The sequence below is a fragment of the Coregonus lavaretus genome, assembly GCF_964263955.1.
Source record: "Coregonus lavaretus genome assembly, chromosome: 32".
In the NCBI taxonomy this organism is placed as follows: domain Eukaryota; kingdom Metazoa; phylum Chordata; class Actinopteri; order Salmoniformes; family Salmonidae; genus Coregonus; species Coregonus lavaretus.
Window position 1 is genome coordinate 17129326 of NC_140019.1, and position 20607 is coordinate 17149932.

General features: G+C 41.3%; 1 long non-coding RNA gene across 1 annotated transcript; it reads left to right on the forward strand.

Moving 5' to 3' along the window:
* Window positions 1-5128: 5128 nt before the first annotated feature.
* Window positions 5129-15044, forward strand: LOC311107425. The gene is made up of 3 exons (XR_014610431.1): window positions 5129-5300; window positions 8154-8299; window positions 14353-15044. It is a non-coding gene; the product is annotated as an uncharacterized lncRNA (long non-coding RNA).
* The last annotated feature ends 5563 nt before the right edge of the window (window positions 15045-20607 follow it).

Consider the following 20607-nt stretch of genomic DNA (forward strand, 5'->3'; position numbering starts at 1 on the left):
TGCCATTTTTTTAAATATCCTAACTGTAAAAATATTTTACACCATCCCCCTACTAATGATAATAATGAGTTATCAAGATCTCATAAATAGATACCTACATTGACTTGTGTATGCGGCCTGCGCAAGGTCATAATGGGGCTCTATATGGGCATATCAACACTAGTATTCCTTGCCAGGAACTTAATCCATGCTATGAGTCTCAAACCACCATGCTATTGCATGATATTTACAGCGACGTGAAAGATCATATTTGATGGTCTCAGAAAAAGTCAGTTTGCAGCTAAATGTCAACAATGTTGTTTTATTTAGGCTTAAGACTAACTTTCCTGGAGCCTTCCTGCTAAAATATCCCTCGGCCTCACAGTAGTAATGCATTTAGATCAGTGTCTTATCCTTCCCTATGATGACGGCCATTTTGTCTTTTTCAGATCTAATCTTCCCTATTCCATATTGAGAGCAAAAAACATCTCCCTGAGGAACAATGTATTTTAGGTCAGCTACATGTTTGGCCATCTGTTCTGCTCAACAACTTAAAAGACGTCGGAGAAGAGAGGAGAGTCCAACTGAGATGGGGAGCAGAGAGGGAGGTATTAACCTGAGTGAGAAGCTTGATTGAGAAGGGACTGAGGGGCAGGTGGTGTGCCTGTTGAAAGAGAAGGAGTCTTCACAGGAACCGGAAGGCACCTGGTGCCAACGTCTAGCTCAAAGAGGTAGGACATTCTGTGCATTGACTGGAGGGAGGACTTCCATACATTTATCATCCTCAAGCTTCCCAATCTGCCTTTGAGTGAAACAGTAGTGACACAAAGGATGGTGAAGTCCCTTTCATGCACACAGCAAATTGGCTAGTGTTAACTAGTGTTGATTTTTCAGTGTAACAGTTATAGTTTTGATTCAAGACTTAAATTAACACTGTAAATAGTTAAATTAACACTCAGCGGTGTAAATGAACCCCAATGTTGGTGTTAATATCCAGAGTTGCACCCAAACCAAGCCCATTATTATCATATTTCCCAGCATGCTCTATTGCAGGTTGATCTATATTTTTGCATGTATATTGATTGATTAATGTTATGCTACTCAAACATAATAACATTTTTCTAAACTATTCCAATCGTGAAATGGTTGTTCCAGTTTAGATGTTTAAGGTAGTCTCATATCTTAGTCATTCCAAACCTGACAGTCATTCTGAATGCAGGTTGTAGGTGAATAACAATTCCAAATGTTGGATATCCCCACTCTGGCTGGATTCCAATAGGAATTACACTTTACTTTGCAAGCCAGCATAATGTGACTTGCATGCCTGATATGGCCTGTACACTATGTGTTTCAGGTCACTCTATTATGGTAAAACTAGGCCCTCAAAAGAAGGCCTTATGAAATATGTATTGTATTGTCTTAAATAATTGTATTTGAATGACAACATATTCACTTAGGATCTACTTGGGGAAGGCCACAGGACTGAAAATGAATGAATGCAACAACCATAATCTCTGTCACTAGCAAACACAGTCATGGGTGGTACTGGTAACGTTACAATTCACTCAAAAGGCACCCTGGGAAAGATGCAAAGAGTGGTATCAGCATTGTGATTAAAGGTGTGGATGTTTCTGCACTAATGCGCACGCCTCCTGTCAAGCTGGGTTCCACTGTGTCCAATGTGAAATCCTATACTCAGGTCCTGTAGAATCCATTTAAAAATCGCCAACAGAGCCACCTCATCGCCAATATCATATGCAGTCTCTCAATTGGTCTTTGTCATTGTCAGGTTCAGTGTATCAACACCAGCAGGAAAATGTACAGATACACAGCCAACGTAATGGATGGCCTCGCTGATAGAGAGGAAGTAGGGGGATAAGAAAGGAAGCAAGCGATCATTAGTGCCTATGGAAACAGTTCAAGTCACTTTCATGTACTCAGAGGTTTCTCTAGGATCCCTGTGAGGGTCTTGGAAACAGGCGTCCTTGAAAACTGCTGGTGGGTTTAACTTTAGGCATTGGTCACCCAGGGCAACGGAGGGAGGACCATATTGTTTTTTCATTCTTCGGAGAGTGCATGCAGCGGAAAATCTTTTCAGATCCGACGCCCGCTTCGCTCTTGATTTGTCACATTTGATGCTAGTTGAATATCAAATACCAATATGTCTTGTTTCAGTACAGCGCAAACGCAACTCCAGCAGAGAATGAAATGTGGACCAAGGTTCAGGTGAGTTCAGGAGCCAGGGGAATTGAGTGCCTGCGGCCTAGTTGACAGGGAAAAATATTTTGTAATCTCCAGGGTGTAGCTAGTTCAAATTCAGCACTGGTTTTACTTTCCTCCCAGGACAAGAACTTGGCTTCACTTACAATGACTATTCCAGATGTGCATCTCACTTTCGTGCCTTTTTTGTAGTCCATTGTGAATTTTTGAATACCACAATTAACAACTATAAATCATGTCCTGAATACTTCCCTTTCAATCACAAGGGAATATATAGGAACAGCCCAATAACTCACTACAAATTGGAGGCTTATAGTATGAAAAAATAAAGATAGATTGTACTGTGACAAAACCAATATAGAAAGAGAGTCTCTCAGCAATTTAATAACGGGTTACTTAGTTACATTGGGACAGACAATTAATAAAGAACCAGTCAGTTTGGTTCAATTCTCACAATTAACTGAATGGAGCTAGCTCCATGTCCAGAAGGGTAGAAAGTACTTGTCAATCCCACTAAGCTTTCTTGGTATTTAATTTGGGTACCATTCATAATGCATTATGACTAGTATGTAACCACATTAATGAAGATGAATAACTGTATTATAGGTGAACCCATAGCAACTACAGTCAAATCAAATAATTATACTCTTTAGGTATCCAATTGCCATTTAACAATATTGACAATGCTGTTTCAGTAATTAGCTTATGCTACACAAATATATGGCTTCTTTCAAAAGCCTATAAATGACTCGGATACATTATATACATGTGGTTCAAAGAAAGTGTTACAGTATAGAAAAATGATTTAAAGGTTACAATTTGTGACAGAAAGACAATACTGTATATGAATTGACTCAACTCCAAGGTTGTTCTTGCCTAACTTCTTCTCCGGGTGCTGTCTTCTGGGGACTGTCTGTTGTCAGCACATAACAGTCAGCTTCTGCTGGATAATCGATTGGCATGGAAAGATGAATACTAATTTTGCCCTTTAACTCTGTTAGATGCCCGTTGACAATATCCAAGGACAAAAAAGCAAGTGAGTTTTGACAGGAACATGGGGTTTTAGGTTGAAATCAATTAGAACTCTATAAGGCCCTTTTTTGGTGAAAATGCAGAAGAAAATACAACTGTAGGTGTATTTCTTCCCTTAAAAATTTAGCAGTGTGTGCTTTTCCACACGTAGATTCCAGATCAGACTTCTATTTGTAAAAACTGCCTCACTGATTTTGCTTTAATCACAACGTTAATAGACTTTGAACCTGCTGGTGGTGATATTGCCATACAGTATGTGCCTGTAACATGCAATCAATGCTGCATGAATTTGCATAGGGATCATGAACATTTTCATTGTTAGCAGTAATACACCCAAGAGAGGCGGACTGAAAACGTTTTGGCACAGACTACAGATGTAGGATCTTAATTTGAGCCAGTTTGCTACAGCAGGAAAATAATCCTGCAGCAACAGGTCGCTAAATCCGTCAAGAACTAAAACCATGAAAAACAGCTAGCTGGAGCTCGTGTGAGCTCGGTGATATGCCCTCATCCGCTATATACTTTTGGTTCTGCCCACTATAGTGCTGTCTGGTCAGAACGCGATGTTGAGGCCAATACTGAACACTTGGTCACCACCACACACACACAGACACAGCTGATTCCATTAGAAGTTATTGATATTGTTGTAGTTCTAAAAGGGGAAACTATCCAATCATTAGTATCCATTAGAAAATACAAAGATAAATATACACATGCAATATAACAATAAGCAAGTGAGCAAACTGTGGCATAATATAAATATATGAATGAATGCAATAGCATAGCATCTAGACATCATTGAAGAATATAGATGGTCAGAGAGAGAAATAGAAGGCCTAATCTCTCTGGCCTGGCTGAGATTATAACTCAGGGCTTCTGCGCATCTGCTGGCACACAGAAAGAGCTAGAACATTCTGGAAACTTCTAGAATCTGTAGAATGGCACCAGCTACTACACAAGAGGCTATACATATTGCAGATGTAAACATATGACAGCGGGGGCATGCAAGTTATACACAACATTGCTAATACACAATACTAATGAGTAGGCTAATCGCACCCAATAGACATACTTGTAGAAATGAATAATGATACTTGAATGAGGTAGCATGCACGGGCACAAACAAACAAACAATGCTAGCATTAGCATGAAGCTAGCAAACAACACTGCAAACTTGGCTAACAAACCTATCTTACACAGGTACACTACACGGTAAAATCACTAACCCTCGTTAATATTGCACCCAATCTTATCGCAGTAACATTTCCAACACTTACTTATTGCAATGGATGCACACAACACTTTGGTTAGGAAACAGCATGCGAACACTGAACAGTCCATCACCGTCAGCACTTTCTTCTTCTTGCAACGGCATGTAAACACACACTAGTATGAAGTGTTGAGGGCAGAGCCCTGCAGTGCATCCTAGCGTCCTGACTGGTTGACATGAGTGGGTGGTTGACTGGGCTGCAGGCCAATCAGGTTGAATGGGCCAGCTTTTTTTACAATTACTAGGTCGATTATAATTAATGGACATTTCTGTAGAGGTTAATACATTTTTTGTAAGGGAAAATCAAGTCTGAAATGTCAAAGTGGAAATTACAAACTTCAGAAGCCTTCTTAAACCTCAAATACACTACAAGTTTAAAATCTCCTACATTGCAGGAAAGTTATCCTGCAATAGGGTCATCAAATTATGATCCTACATATGTATGCCTGGATTCCACATACCCTACACCCCAGTCAACCACAGGTTAAATACAGTATGACTTATCTGCTGCTTATCTCCCCCTTCACCCCTTTGGCTCTTTGCTCTAACCTAGTAAGCTCTTAGGACAGTAAATACAAGCATCCCCTCTCTCTCTCTCTCTCTGTATTGAGTGAGTGTTGCTGTCTACTTAGAATGGATTACATTCACTGGGGCTCAGAGCTTATATCTCAGTTCTCTGCTTTTCAATGACTGGCTGAAGGATAACTTGCTTATGGCCAAACATAACTTCATCTGCTAGCACACTAGTAATTGCTGCATGTGGGAATTATAGGATATGAGGGACGTCTTCATCTGGAAGGTATGTTGCCCATGCTAATTCACTAAGACAATCATTTGCATGATTTTATGAAATTACAATTGTGTTGTGCACATTATCAATAATATGGTCATGTAATATGTATCTAAAAAACATTGTCAATACTGTTGTGTAATATAAGCTCAGCCTCTATATTTTTATCCAAGGCTTCTATAAGAAAGCAGTTCTTCGTTTCTACGTTAATCGAACAATGTACAATAACAAGTTTGTTTGACCGAATGCTTAGTTTGAAAAATGAAACTAGAAGTTTGGTGTGCTGAGGTTACCCTCTTAGATAATTAATTCCTCTTCTCAGAACAAATTCATCTGTAAACTCCAGTCAACACCCTTGATAATACATAGGGCCAACATAATACATTGGGAATAGCCTCTTATCAATATATGTACAGATGTTATTTATAAAATGTAAAACCTTTTGGGCTTTCTTTATTCTTTCAGTGGGGTGCATGGAGATCGTGCACCTACGGAATCTGTCTGGCCCTCACTATACCTTTGGGTACACCACTTGTCCTAAATTACATATTTACAATCCAACATCTTAATTTGTGTTCCACGGCATGGCCTTATGATACAGTGTGCACAGTGAAGTGTTCCGTATTTCACCCAGCGAGCCAGTGTGCATTGCCTCTAGTGCAGCAGGAGGGATAATGGCTTGTTAAGGTAGAAAGAGAATGTAACTACACCATCCGCTCCCTCTAATCACTCTCTCCGCTTTGATTAGCCGTGGCAGTGGAGTAGCGTGGGGTATTTTCCAGCCCTGTTGGGCGTTTCAGGGAAATGATTTAAAGGCCTTTCTACTCCGTCCCCTTTTTTTCATCCCAGCGGTTTTGATCTATTTTTTACTGCCTGTCTCAGTCATTTATCAAAGCCAGAATGGCTAGTAAAGTAATCTGACATTAGCACCCAATGACTAATACCTCAGGAAAAAAATAGAAAGGAGACGTTTGTCATTTGAATAAATCATGGCTATATGTCTCCATAAAAATAAAAATAAAGTCAGAATCGCCCCCACTACCTCAACCCATTTTCAAAGCAAATTGGCGGATGGAAAACAAGTAAGACTTTAGTGGGGCAATGAAAGGTCTAATAGGCATCTTTAAATACATGAATGTAACCATATTCACTTTATAGCCCCCCGCACAGAATTGCAAACATGGTCCTTCGAGCCGGACAAGTGTATTCTGTCAGACTGTAGTGAGACTGGTTTGTGTTCTCTGTCTCCAACTGCAGAGCAAAGGTAAACAGAAAGGTAATCAGAAAGGTAAACAAAGTACTATTCACTATCCCTACCACTCCTATAAGTAATCTTCTCGCTCCTCACCACTGAGGGATTGATCAGTTTGTTCCTGGCTGACCAGGAGAAGGAGAGCTGTTTGGTGGTCAGGTCTGATCCCAGACTGTATAGGGGGTTATTGAGGCTACTCTGCTGGGGTTTCAGAGGTCCAGAAGGTCAGTCAGCCAGGCAGAGATGGAGGTAGCTTTACCCCAATGCTCCTCTCGACCCCAGATGGCCAATCAGCCACAGGCCAGTGGTCAAACTCTTCCTCTGCATTATGCATGAAGGCTGTCACCCCTCTGAGACAAGGAGAGAGAGAGAGAGAGAGAGAGAGAGAGAGAGAGAGAGAGAGAGAGAGAGAGAGAGAGAGAGAGAGAGAGAGAGAGAGAGAGAGAGAGAGAGAGAAGAGAGAAAGAGAGAGAGAGAGATGTTTAATGATTACATTACAGTGTTTGGGTTTCAATGTGTGTGTGTGTGTGTGTGTGTTTAGTGTATGTGCAAGCGTGCGCGTGTGTGTGTGTTTGTCCGTGTGTGTATGTGCGTGCGTGTGTGTGTCCGTGTGTGTCAGTTCTCTCACAATGTTTCTGGGTTTCAAGGCTGTCAAGGCGTAGCTTGAGGGTATGTGCTTGGAAAGTATTGAGAGATGTTAATTTCCCGTTTTGTTGCCTGAAAAAGGGCGACGGGGGTTTCAGATTTCCACAATCATCCTGTATTCCTCTGAGTTTAATTGCATGTTTCAGATCAACAACATCTTTGTCTGCAGGTCAACCTTAATTCCGAGAAGAGTTAACCATCAACAATAACGTATTGACATGGTACACGCTTAGAAAAAAAGGAGCTATCTAGAACCTAAAAGGGTTCTTCGGCTGTCCCCATAGGAGAAGCCTTTGAAGAACCCAATTTGGTTCCAGGTAGACTTCTTTTGGGTTCCATGTAGGCCCTTTTCCACAGAAGGTTCTACACGGAACCCAAAAGGGTTCTATGTGGAACCAAACAGGGTTCTCCCTGGAACCAAAAAAAGTTATTCTGTGGGGACAACCAAAGAACCCTTTTGGAGTGTACATTATTGCACTGTGTAGTGGTAGTGACTGCACAAGCTTTCCACTTCACACTCCACTACACACATACCAGAGAAACTCTGGAAACATTAGGGACTGTTTAAAAAGCACTTTCCAAAGAATTCCCCTATGGCAACATAAAGTTCAATTAAGCAAACAACCTCTGCTCGTTAACCTCAGCCCATGCCACACAGTTGATTGACAAAGCCAATAAAATGGCCACTAACAAGTGAAGTGAGGAGACCCACCTTTCTGGGCCTTCCCTGTCCTTCCAGACGGTGTTAAAGCAGGGATCCTGAGAGTCTACGGCAGTCTATGGCACATTTTAAGTCCAACATAGGCTTTATTGTTAATATGTGCATTAGTGAGGAGTGTCTCACCGGACCACGGCACTTCTCTAACTTAATTATTAAGTAGGGAGACTAATGAACTGTAGGATTACAGAGGTGATAATCACTGTCTTGGTAGGTGCATTAAGTCTCGCTCTGTGTCATTACGCAGGACAGAGCTGAGAGAGATGGAGGAGAGAGGAAAAAGGAGAGAGAGGAGAAGAGAGAGGAGAAGAGAGAGGACGAGAGAAAGGAAGAGAGAGAGGAGAATGAAGGAAATCACCCTTTCAGGCTGCTGAAAAAAGAAACATTTGAAAGGTTGAAACCAGTTTCCTTTGTTTTTTTTTTAAAGGGGACTATGAGTCGTGTATTTTACTCTTTGTTGTAGTGGATAGCAGGTTAGGAGACATTCTGAATTGGGTTTTGAGAATAAGCATAATAAGTGTCATATGGTCAAGCTGGCATAGTAAACTCATAGTCATACATTTTCCAAACAGTTCATGTGGGGGCAAAAAAAAAATATATAATATATATATATATATATATATATATATATATATATATATATATATATATATATATATATATATATATATATATATATACAGTTGAAGTCGGAAGTTTACATACACCTTAGCCAAATACATTTAAACTCAGTTTTTCACAATTCCTGACATTTAATCCAAGTAGAAATTCCCTGTCTTAGGTCAGTTAGGATCACCACTTTTAATTAAGAATGTGAAATGTCAGAATAATTGTAGAGAGAATGATTTATTTCAGCTTTTATTTCTTTCATCACATTTCCTGTGGGTCAGAAGTTTACATACACGCAATTAGTATTTCGTAGAATTGCCTTTAAATTGTTTAACTTGGGTCAAACGTTTCGGGTAGCCTTCCACAAGCTTCCCACAATAAGTTGGGTGAATTCTGGCCCATTCATCCTTACAGAGCTGGTGTAACTGAGTCAGGTTTGTAGGCATCCTTGGTCGCACACACTTTTTCAGTTCTGCCCACAAATGTTCTATAGGATTGAGGTCAGGGCTTTGTGATGGCCACTCCAATACCTTGACTTTGTTGTCCTTAAGCCATTTTGCCACAACTTTGGAAGTATGCTTGGGGTCAGTGTCGATTTGGAAGACCCATTTGCGACCAAGCTTTAACTTCCTGACTGATGTCTTGAGATGTTACTTCAATATATCTACCAAATTTTCCTTCCTCATGGTGCATTCTATTTTGTGAAGTGCACCAGTCCCTCCTGCAGCAAAGCACCCCCACAGCATGATGCTGCCACCCCCGTGCTTCACGGTTGGGATGGTGTTCTTCGGCTTGCAAGCAGCCCCCTTTTTCCTCCAAACATAACGATGGTCATTATGGCCAAACAGTTCTATTTTTGTATCATCAGACCAGAGGACATTTCTCCAAAAAGTACGATCTTTGTCCCCATGTGCAGTTGCAAACCGTAGTCTGGCTTTTTTATGGCGGTTTTGGAGCAGTGGCTTCTTCCTTGCTGAGCGGCCTTTCAGGTTATGTCGATATAGGACTCGTTTTACTGTGGATATAGATACTTTTGTACCTGTTTCCTCCAGCATCTTCACAAGGTCCTTTGCTGTTGTTCTGGGATTGATTTGCACTTTTCGCACCAAAGTACGTTAATCTCTAGGAGACAGAACGCGTCTCCTTCCTGAGCGGTATGATGGCTGCGTCATCCCATGGTGTTTATACTTGCATACTATTGTTTGTACAGATGAACGTGGTACCTTCAGGCATTTGGAAATTGCTCCCAAGGATGAACCAGACTTGTGGAGGTCGACAATTTTTTTTCTGAGGTCTTGGCTGATTTCTTTTTGATTTTCCCATGATGTCAAGCATAGAGTCACTGAGTTTGAAGGTAGGCCTTGAAATACATCCACAGGTACACCTCCAATTGACTCAAATGATGTCAATTAGCCTATCAGAAGCTTCTAAAGCCATGACATCATTTTCTGGAATTTTCCAAGCTGTTTAAAGGCACAGTCAACTTAGTGTATGTAAACTTCTGACCCACTGGAATTGTGATACAGTGAATTATAAGTGAAATAATCTGTCTGTAAACAATTGTTGGAAAAATTACATGTTTCATCCACAAAGTAGATGTCCTAACCGCCTTGCCAAAACAATATTTTGTTAACAAGAAATTTGTGGAGCGGTTGAAAACGAGTTTTAATGACTCCAACCTAAGTGTATGTAAACTTCCGACTTCAACTGTATATACACAAAACTGGGAAGCATTTGTCATTTTAATATTTTGTCTATACATTATGTTGGACATACATTCTTCAAATAACCAGTGATGTCCAGTGCGTGGGTGTACATCCCAGTCCTGTGTGTTTTCATATTTACATTAGCTCTACTTCATAAAAGCCTGTGTACTCTGTGACTCCTTCTCATATTTGTATTGTATTCTATGCTCTGTCTGTCAGATAGGTCCCCTCTTCTGGGGCCTGACATTTCAGCAGTGTGTGTGTGTGTGTGTGTGTGTGTGTGTGTGTGTGTGTGTGTGTGTGTGTAGGTGCGTGCTCCGGCCCCTCGTGTGGTTTCCGCACACAACTTCCCACGAAACCTCACTCCGCTCCCACCCACCAGGGAGACAACCAGGTCTCATTTACCCATGAATCTGTGCTTTCGCTCCCCCAGTTGGATGCCACGAAAACTGGCGTCTTTTTTATGTCCAGAGGGGTAGAGTGAGATTTATCATCTTTACAGTGACGCCTCACATTCATCACTTGGATGTTAGTTGTGCAACAGCCGCACAATTGAGCTTCATTAGGTGAATATTGGGGCTGTAAGTACGCTCCTAATTAAATTCAAACAGACTGCACCCAACCAGAGACACAATTATATTATATGCACACAACATGATGAAGTATTCCTCTCCTTTTCATTCTGTGTTACAGAGGCTACGGAACATGCAAATATTTGCATGTCATTGACCCTACAGCATTTCCAGGCACACAGTGCGGTCACCCAAGTCTGTTTGATAGGGTTTGAATAATAAAGCATCTGCTTCAGTAGCTGTAGCTTGCGCAATTAGGCAGTGCTAGGTCTCCCTGCTTGGACCCTGCAATGGAACGACATTAATATCTTATTAGAGTGGAATTCTAAACCACAAAGTGTATACCTATTGGGTCGGTCAAAATGAAATGTTTTTCAAAAGAAAAAAAGAGATATCTTGCCAATTATGAAATGAATAGTGTTTTTTAGGGAAATCTCTCCAACGTGTATTTGACTGAGAAAATCTATCAGGTTTAAAATCGGTACAGATTTCTCAAAGCTCAAATTCCCAAGACACCTCAGCAAAAATGTAGCCGCACAAGTTTTCGCTTGCCTGAGACTGACTGACAAACCTATGGGTGCGATAAAGACATTTCCTGCGGTCAGTAAAGAAAACAAACAAAGAAAAACACAAAAGAATGATAAAGAACACTTTCGAGTGAGATTTCACAAAACAGTACTTTCAACAAAAGACCCAATGTTTACTGAGACGTAATAAGTTTTTTACACAGAGGATATCTAGCTCGTATTTAGCGAGAAGCCTTGGGTAGACATCCAGAAAGGAGACCATCGGATCTGAATGGTCACAGATGTCATGCTATGGTGGAGACTCTGGGTTCCCCTCTGTCTACTTTTCCAGTCCTTTGACTTATTTTACTGTCCTGGTCCATGCATGTCCCCCTGAACATCCTCTGCAGAGGTTGGGCTGCCCAGTGTGATGCTAGAGGTAGAGGCAGGGAGACTGGTGGAAATGGGTTTTGAAAATGGAGCCTCTGGGGTCTGCATGAAGTGGACCAAAAAAGCCTGCAATACCTGTGAAATGTAGACTTGCATTAGAGGGGGTGGGGTGACCTAGCGGTTAAGAGCAGTTGGGCCAGTAACCGAAAGGTTGCTGGTTCGAATCCCAAGCTGACTAGGTGAGAAAACAATTCGGTTGATGTGCCCTTGAGCAAGGTACTTAACCCTAAGTGCCCTTTCTGTTGTTGTTCAGGTCTACCCTTCCCTTTATACCCCAATACTTCACCCCTGCACGCACGCACACACACACATACACCAAAATCAACAGTGCCCCTTGGGCATACCCACCCATTGAAGACATCTGTGCAAATTCAATGAGTAGATACAGTTGAAGTCGGAAGTTTACATACACCTTAGCCAAATACATTTGAACTCAGTTTTTCACAATTCCTGATATTTAATCCTAGCAAAAATTCCCTGTCTTAGGTCAGTTAGGATCACCACTTTATTTTAAGAATGTGAAATGTCAGAATAATTGTAGAGAGAATGATTTTTTTTCAGCTTTTATTTATTTCATCACATTCCCAGTGGGTAAGAAGTTTACATACACTCAATTAGTATTTGGTAGCATTGCCTTTAAATTGTTTAACTTCGGTCAAACGTTTCGGGTAGCCTTCCACAAGCTTCCCACAATAAGTTGGGTGAATTTTGGCCCATTCCTCCTGACAGAGCTGGTGTAACTGAGTCAGGTTTGTAGGCCTCTTTGCTCGCACATGCTTTCTCAGTTCTGCCCACAAATGTTCTATAGGATTAAGGTCAGGGATTTGTGATGGCCACTCCAATACCTTTACTTTGTTGCCATTAAGCCATTTTGCCACAACTTTGGAAGTATGCTTGGGGTCATTGTCTATTTGGAAGACCCATTTGCAACCAAGCATTAACTTCCTGACTGAAGTCTTGAGATGTTGGTTCAATATATCAACATAGTTTCCCTTCCTCATGATGCCATCTATTTTGTGAAGTGCACCAGTCCCTCCTGCAGCAAAGCACCCCCACAGCATGATGCTGCCAGCCCCGTGCTTCACGGTTGGGATGGTGTTCTTCGGCTTGCAAGCAGCCCCCTTTTTCCTCCAAACATACCGATGGTCATTATGGCCAAACAGTTCTATTTTTGTTTCATCAGACCAGAGGACATTTCTCCAAAAAGTAAGATCTTTGTCCCCATGTGCAGTTGCAAACCGTAGTCTGGCATTTTTATGGCGGTTTTGGAGCAGTGGCTTCTTCCTTGCTGAGCGGCCTTTCAGGTTATGTCGATATAGGACTCATTTTACTGTGGATATAGATACTTTTGTACCTGTTTCATCCAGCAACTTCACAAGGTCCTTTGCTGTATTTCTGGGATTGATTTGCACTTTTCGCACCAAAGTACGTTCATCTCTAGGAGACAGAACGCGTTTCCTTCCTGAGTGGTATGACGGCTGTGTGGTCCCACGGTGTTTATACTTGCGTACTATTGTTTGTATAGATGAATGTGGTACCTTCAGGCATTTGGAAATTGCTCCCAAGGCTGAACCAGACTTGTGGAGGTCTACAATTTTTCTTCTGAGGTCTTGGCTGATTTCTTTAGATTTTCCCATGATGTCAAGCAAAGAGGCAATGAGTTTGAAGGTAGGCCTTGAAATACATCCACAGGTACACCTCCAATTGACTCAAATGATGTCAATTAGCCTATCAGAAGCTTCTAAAGCCATGACTTCATTTTCTGGAATTTTCCAAGCTGTTTAAAGGCACAGTCAACTTAGTGTATGTAAACTTCTGACCCACTGGAATTGTGATACAGTGAATTCTAAGTGAAATAATCTGTCTGTAAACAATTGTTGGAAAAAGTACATGTTTCATGCACAAAGTAGATGTCCTAACAGACTTGCCAAAACTATAGTTTGTTAACAAGAAATTTGTGGAGTGGTTGAAAAACAACTTTTAATGATTCCAACCTAAGTGTATGTAAACTTCCGACTTCAACTGTAAATCATTTTTTCTGAAGAATGTTGATAAATGAGGCGCTCATTTCAGGGTTCCTGACTGCTGTGCACCTACACCCTAGTGGTTCAGACCCACTCAGTGTTTCCAACACACTCAACCTGGACAAGGTTGGCTGATGATAGAGAATTCATTCATCAACCTTTACTGTACATTATGATATGTCATTGTCGATTTACACAATGTTTCCATGATATTCCTATTTTCCATTTCAGTAACAAGAAACGTGATGAGGACAATGTTCTAATCTAACATCGTCTCGCATAACACTTTAGCTTCTAATGACTGCACTCAAGTGGTAACGCTGCAATTCCTGAACAAGAAATACGCCTCTGTGCCCATTGGTAGTCCCAGTGTAGCTTACATTGCCATTCCCTTGTGTTGCCAGCGGTCCTTAATCTATCTCTCCGGTCGTCTTTTTAAGTTTCAGGTCAACCCTTTCCCGTCAAGGGTATTGTTTCACCGTTGATCTGTGCTGGGGCTGACATGGTCACCCAGAAGACTGATGTTTTCATTGGCACTTGGTTGAAACGTTACTTTCTTACTTTTTGGTTTGCATTCAGGCACCCATCAAGAGTTCTGGACTTCAGAGGAAGGAGTCACCACCATCGGGAACTGAACTTTAACTGCTTTGGCAACCAGGACTCAAGAAGGAACCAACTCTGAAAATGATAAAAGAATGGAGAGAGTTTATGCAGCCCATTAGATTTGTATAGGTCAAGACATTGCTATATATATTAGGGATATTTAGTTTAGTAGGCTGTAAGACATTATTTAGGATATTGTGTATTTACAGTGTCATTACATATCTCAGAAAATCGAATTGCTAGTAGAAATACCACAGCTCCTAGACCATTGGCACTATCAGTCACACAGGCACGGTAACCAGAATCATAGAGACTTTTACCAGCAGAGAGGCTGACCAGAGAAGTCAGACCATAGAAATAGAATGTTATCAGGTACATGCTGAATGTCTCCCCTAGGACCCACATAGGGGTACAGGAGTCCCAGGAGGTGGGCCTGTTGCCTTTGGAGTCCAGAGTGGACCAACTTAAACTTAATCTTATGTTTGACATCTTAAATGATCGTGAACCCTGGTTATATGAAAAGCCACATTGATATGGTCTATAACCAACACAGTTACAATACCAGAGCTAGTGTTATGTCTTGTTAAATCCCAAGAGTTAACAGTATTGCGAGGAGCACATTTTTCTATACAGGCATTTGTCTATATGGAATAGCCTCTCCTTGGAGATCAAGCAAAGAAAAAGTAGATATAGCTTTAAAAAGCAGACACATTTTTCATTTGGACAAGGTTGTCTAGGTAAGAGAAACCACTCCTCTGCCCTTTGTGCCCCCTACTGCTGGTCAGGTGTATTTATTTGAATGATAGGTATGATGTGCAATGAATAGATTGTTTTAATGTGAAATTAATATGGTTGATTTTTAAGTTTAGGGAAAAGTGCAGTGAATAGTGCCATTTTTTAAAATGTCAATATAAATGGATGTATTTATGGTTGTTTGTAATTTTTTCTTGCCTTTTAATCATTATATGTGTTATTGTTTTTACCATCGAGGACTACTTTAGAAACAAGCATTTTAATTAATACTTTCAAGTTATATCCTCCGGGTCCACATTGTACATTTTGTTGTGTATGTCTGTTACCCCAAATAAATTCAATTAAATTCAAATGGGCTTGGAATCTCTAAACCTAGCATTTTGACTGGTAAACTCATCGGTACACTTGCAATAGCTGCCTGGTATTGTGATGCAATAATTTCCGTGGTATTTTGGAATGTTATATCAACTGATCCTGGATTGCCATGGTAATGTAGAATGTTCATATGCTAGATGATGTGGCTCATGCAATGGAATGTATTTTTTGTAATGTCAGTTGAGTTGACTCAACAAATTACAGCACAGATTGAAGAGTACACTTCCTGCTTTTACTTCCTAGCATGGGTACACTCAAAATGGCTGCCAGTCCACCCATTATGCCATCATTGACTTGAATGGAGAAGCCCTTTCTATTCATTCTATTTCTATGAGTCAGACCCTGTGACTTCCAGTGATGTACTACTGCCACCAAGGCATCCCTGTAGTGCAGTGGATCTGGTCTTGGAGGGAGGAGGGGAGGGGGAGACTGAGTGAGTGGGTCTTTGTTTTCCGAGGGCGGTATGGTAATCACATCATAATGTTATTTAGATCCATTGGTGTGCTGATGCTCCCCACATCGCTGGCCCTGCAAGTCTAAGGTCAAGAGCCATGGGGGTGACGGGTTACATTTGCAAAACATGGTGGCGCACCACGTCCCTCTGGACTAAGGAAGTGTCTGAGCCTGGCGTTGTATCTTGTTGTATTTCTCGTGCCCCATGCTGCGTGCTCACACTAGTCACACGTTTCGGCCTTTACCCCGCCAGCCTTGTCAAAGTGAAGACCACTGACAGCACTTCCCACAACCCCCTGACTGGAGACACAGAGGCCCACTGTCCTCCTCTCAGCTAGCGCTTCAAGCTGTCAAAGAGTGAGCTGAATCGGAAATCACCCTGACTTATTCTATTTAAACTTATTCCACTTATTCTTCTACTTATAAAGTTTTATCAGTAGCAGTAAGTCAATACTACTTACTAATACTATTGCTGCAGGTGTGAACCCCTTAGCAGATTTGTATATGTGGTCCTTGTTGTAAAGTATTCTCCAATGCTGCTTTCTCCATTCTATGCCTGCCTCACTTGAATGAGAATTATTGACCTGTCAACTTTGAACAAAAAGTAATTATATTACACTTTCCAGAGCATTTCAAATGGAGTATGTTTCCATGTGAGCAGTGAGAGAAATATAGTATCTCTCATTCCTCTGATCCCTCTGTATCACACTTCGTATTTCATTTGAAGGCAGAGGTGATTCTCAACATCATTAAGCGTTATTAAGTGGGATGATTTGAGAAAAGCTGAAACAAGAAATAATGTCGTAAAAAGGCAAAATATCCAAACATTTTGAGATATGACTAACGTTGTTTTTCTTTTATTCCTAGTTCTCTGTTTCCTCTAATTCATACGTGTGCATGAATTGAAACAAAATGTAAAAATCATTTTCATTAGCTAAAAAAGTGTACTGTAAGTATGAATAATAATTCAAAGGTCGACCATTTGAAGACTTAAGATATCTGCAGGGGTCTGCTTAAATCAATCTAATTTTATTCTGATGGGGTTTCTTCATGTACAATCAATGCCTGAGTGAAGCATTTTTTTCAAATATAGAAGCTAGATTTTCGTGCAGAAGTAACCACCATACTCAGAAAAGGAATTCAACCGTAAGGCTAGGTAGTTAAATTGTCATGGTGTTTTTGTTGTCTGTTTTCATACAAAGAGGTGTTCATCGTAGGGTTAGATACACACCAAATAAAAATGCAGACTGGAGCTTGTCTTAATACACTCACCTCAGAAAGCACAGCTCAACCTGGCCTCGGCTTTCTCTTTTTCCATAACTCGAAGTGCACACAAACATACACACACACACTTGTTTATCCTCCCACGAGACCCACAGGAGTTCTCAGTACTATCCAGTCTCCCTTGACGATACAGTTCACCAGGTGTTGTCTGCAACAGGCAATTAGTAGAATAGGTGTACCTGTCAATCATGGAGCTAGAAGATTAGCTGCTTGCCCGTAATTAGCGGGTTAGAGGCTTCTTGGCCCGGAGGATAAAGGCTTTGCCAATAATGGGCCCAGGGGTATTAATTACTGAAGGTCGAAGCTGCCGAAAAGGCCAGGATCTTAGCAGCAGCGCACGTAAGATGATTGTTTAAATTTCAAAAATAATACTGGTCTGACAGTTGTTAGAGTCCCGAGGGGTTGTGGGTACAAGGTAACTGAGGTAATTAGTTTGAAGAGGAAAGGGCATGGTTGCAGGCATATTTGTGAAGAGTGAGGGAGGGAAAGAGTGAGGGAGGGAGAGAGCGATAGAGCGAGAGAGAGTGTGTGTGAGAGAGAAGGAGAGAGAGAGAGAGAGAGAGAGAGAGAGAGAGAGAGAGAGAGAGAGAGAGAGAGAGAGAGAGAGAGAGAGAGAGAGAGAGAGAGAGAGAGAGAGAGAGAGAGAGTGACAGTGACAGTGACAATGACAGAGCAGTAAAACAATTATGAGTGGATGGAGAGAGAAGCAGTGGAAGAAAATGTGACGAACCGGATAAAATAAATGAGACACATCTGCACCCTCGTATAACCCGCTTCCTGCCTCACTATTTTCCCTCGCCGCCCCTCAGATGCATAACCCAGCGGAGTGCAAAAGCCCTCGTCTGCATCGCAGTCGGGACACTGTTTCCCTCCATCTTTAGTGGTGGCAGCAGTGAAGGCAGCAGGAGGGGGAAGGGATGGAGGGAGGTTGAGGGCATCCAGGCAGGCAGGCGGGGGTGAGTGGGTCTTATTAAAGTACTAAAGATGGCCTGGCAGATGCTGCGAGGAGGTGGAAAACAAAAGGCGACTCACCTTATGTCTCATGCGGGAACAGGGCAGATGCCAAGGAAATAAAAGCAGGATGGTTGGTGGCGGCCCGGTTCAGCCAGAGTTCACGCGGAGGAAGGTGATAAAGTGGACCTGCCACCCTCTTACTGGGCCCTGGAGGCCCCGGGGGCTGGCCTCTCTCTGCCTGCTAGTAAAGGCTGCCGAGCTAGCTACATTAAAGTCAGAGAACACCCAAATACCATGCAGCCCACACTGTCCCCTTTAACATTATGGCTGGACAAGTGTATGTAGCACTGGTGGGAAGCTCTGCACACGATGCAACAACACACTCTGCTAATGCTAACTCAGTCTATTCAAAATGGTGGTAACTCTGGGATTTATGAAGTAATCCAATTACAGATGTAGGATCTTAATTTAATCACTCTACTGTTGCTGTCAATTTTGCTGTAGCAAAAACTTTCCTACAAAAAATGTCCATTAATTATAATTCACATTTCCTGTTGCTGCAGGATTATCTTCCTACTGTAGCAAACTGGCTCAAATTAAGATCCAACATCTGTGTCACAGTTATTGCTTCGCTGAGATTTATCAAAGAGGATCTCTTATCATTTCATAAAATCTACCTGCACTGTAATATTAATAATGGTAATAACGTAATTAATACTGTAACTTATAAATAGTAATAGCAAACAAATGGCTACGTAAAATGCATCATAGTTTGCCAATCTTTTTAGTCTGCTATTGCCGTTATTGTTAGTCATTTGATATTATCCTGTGATTTGGCAAGAGAGGATGTAAGAGATACCCAGAATGTTAAAATGGGAAGAGCATGTGGAACATCTTCTTCACTCCCATGGACCTTTATTTCATTTATTGATCTAAAATCAAGATCACTGGGATGAAATGACAAGTATATCATCATAATAAATAAAATAAAATCAATTTCTGGACTATAAAGCACTTTCATACATTAGACTACGTCTGGGAACACAGTCCCAAGTCCTAAATCAGGGTTTAGGCCAAATTGAAGCATTAGGCAATTTTAAATCCACCCAGCAGAGGGCAATATCCTCCTCCTCCTCCTCCCCCTCCTCCTCCTCCACCTCCTCCTCCTCCCCACTCGCCTTTGGCCACCATAAATCGGCCCTCATGTAAAACTCTGCACCTGTGGCTCGCGGCAGGTCCTGATCCGAGCGCACGATAAACATGTCACTCCGCTCCTAATCCGCCCGCGTTCTTTATCTGCCCAATTATACTACCCCCATAAATAAAAATAAAAACAGCTCAGCATGCATACTGGCCCTGGCCCCAGACGAGGGGGCCGGGGGGCCAGGGCTTGGATAGCCAGCCATCCAAGCAAGCTAGGGTCATCATTTAGATTTGTGGTTAGAGTGGAGCACAAGCACTGGCATGGGAGATCCACTGGGTCATGCTTACCCTCTGCAGATTTCATCATTTTTATTTTGACAGTTAGTGTCTGGTCAGAGGGCTTCCTCCTTCTTGTTTTTCCTCTGTTGGACTCAGTAGTAAGCATAAGCACAGCAACAGCACTGGAAAACATTGCTGTGGAGTATCTAACATGTTTGAGGATATTCACTAGAGCTGTGTCTGTAAACTGTAGCTAAATTAATTTAAACTGATATATCCACTGTGCTACTGTTTAGTATTACTCTGTATAGGGAACATACTGAGAGCAATTAACAAAGAGCATGACTGAGTTATTATTACTGTCAAGTTTACAGACTGGTGCAGATTAATCATGCAATTTGTGTGAACTATTTTTAGCATGCGGTGTTGTGCTCATTAAAGCTTATTGAATGCTAAATAAATTCATTTCAGATGTATACCAGTTTCAGCATAAAATAGTTTAACCTATGTCCATTAGATAGGTTGCTCTTGGAATACTGTGTATTGTGTTCCAAATCGAGCTTGCTTTACAGTAGCATCAACTTACTTTTTTGATTTAATCTTAGACTCATTAAAATATCATTAAATTCATGTTTTTCAGTGAACACCACACTATGCTTCTCTTGAGACGGTTCTAAACACCTTCGATTGGTTGATTAACAATTCATATGAAATTTGACGGATTTATTAAGCATCCTAAAGCCTAGCTAAGCTGACAACTCATCTTTTTTTCCAAATGCACTGTATCTGAAACAAGCCATACTGTTCTGTCTAGAAGAGGAAAACAGGTGTGCACTGTGAACAAGGTTCATTAGGGTTCTATAGAGAACCTTATGAAGCAAGCCATTGAACCCATTTTGGGTCTGTAGTATAGCACCACATCTTCAAACGTTGTACTCAGTATGTGATGAAATTCTGGCCTCATTGTGTAAGCCTTGCAATAATAGCACC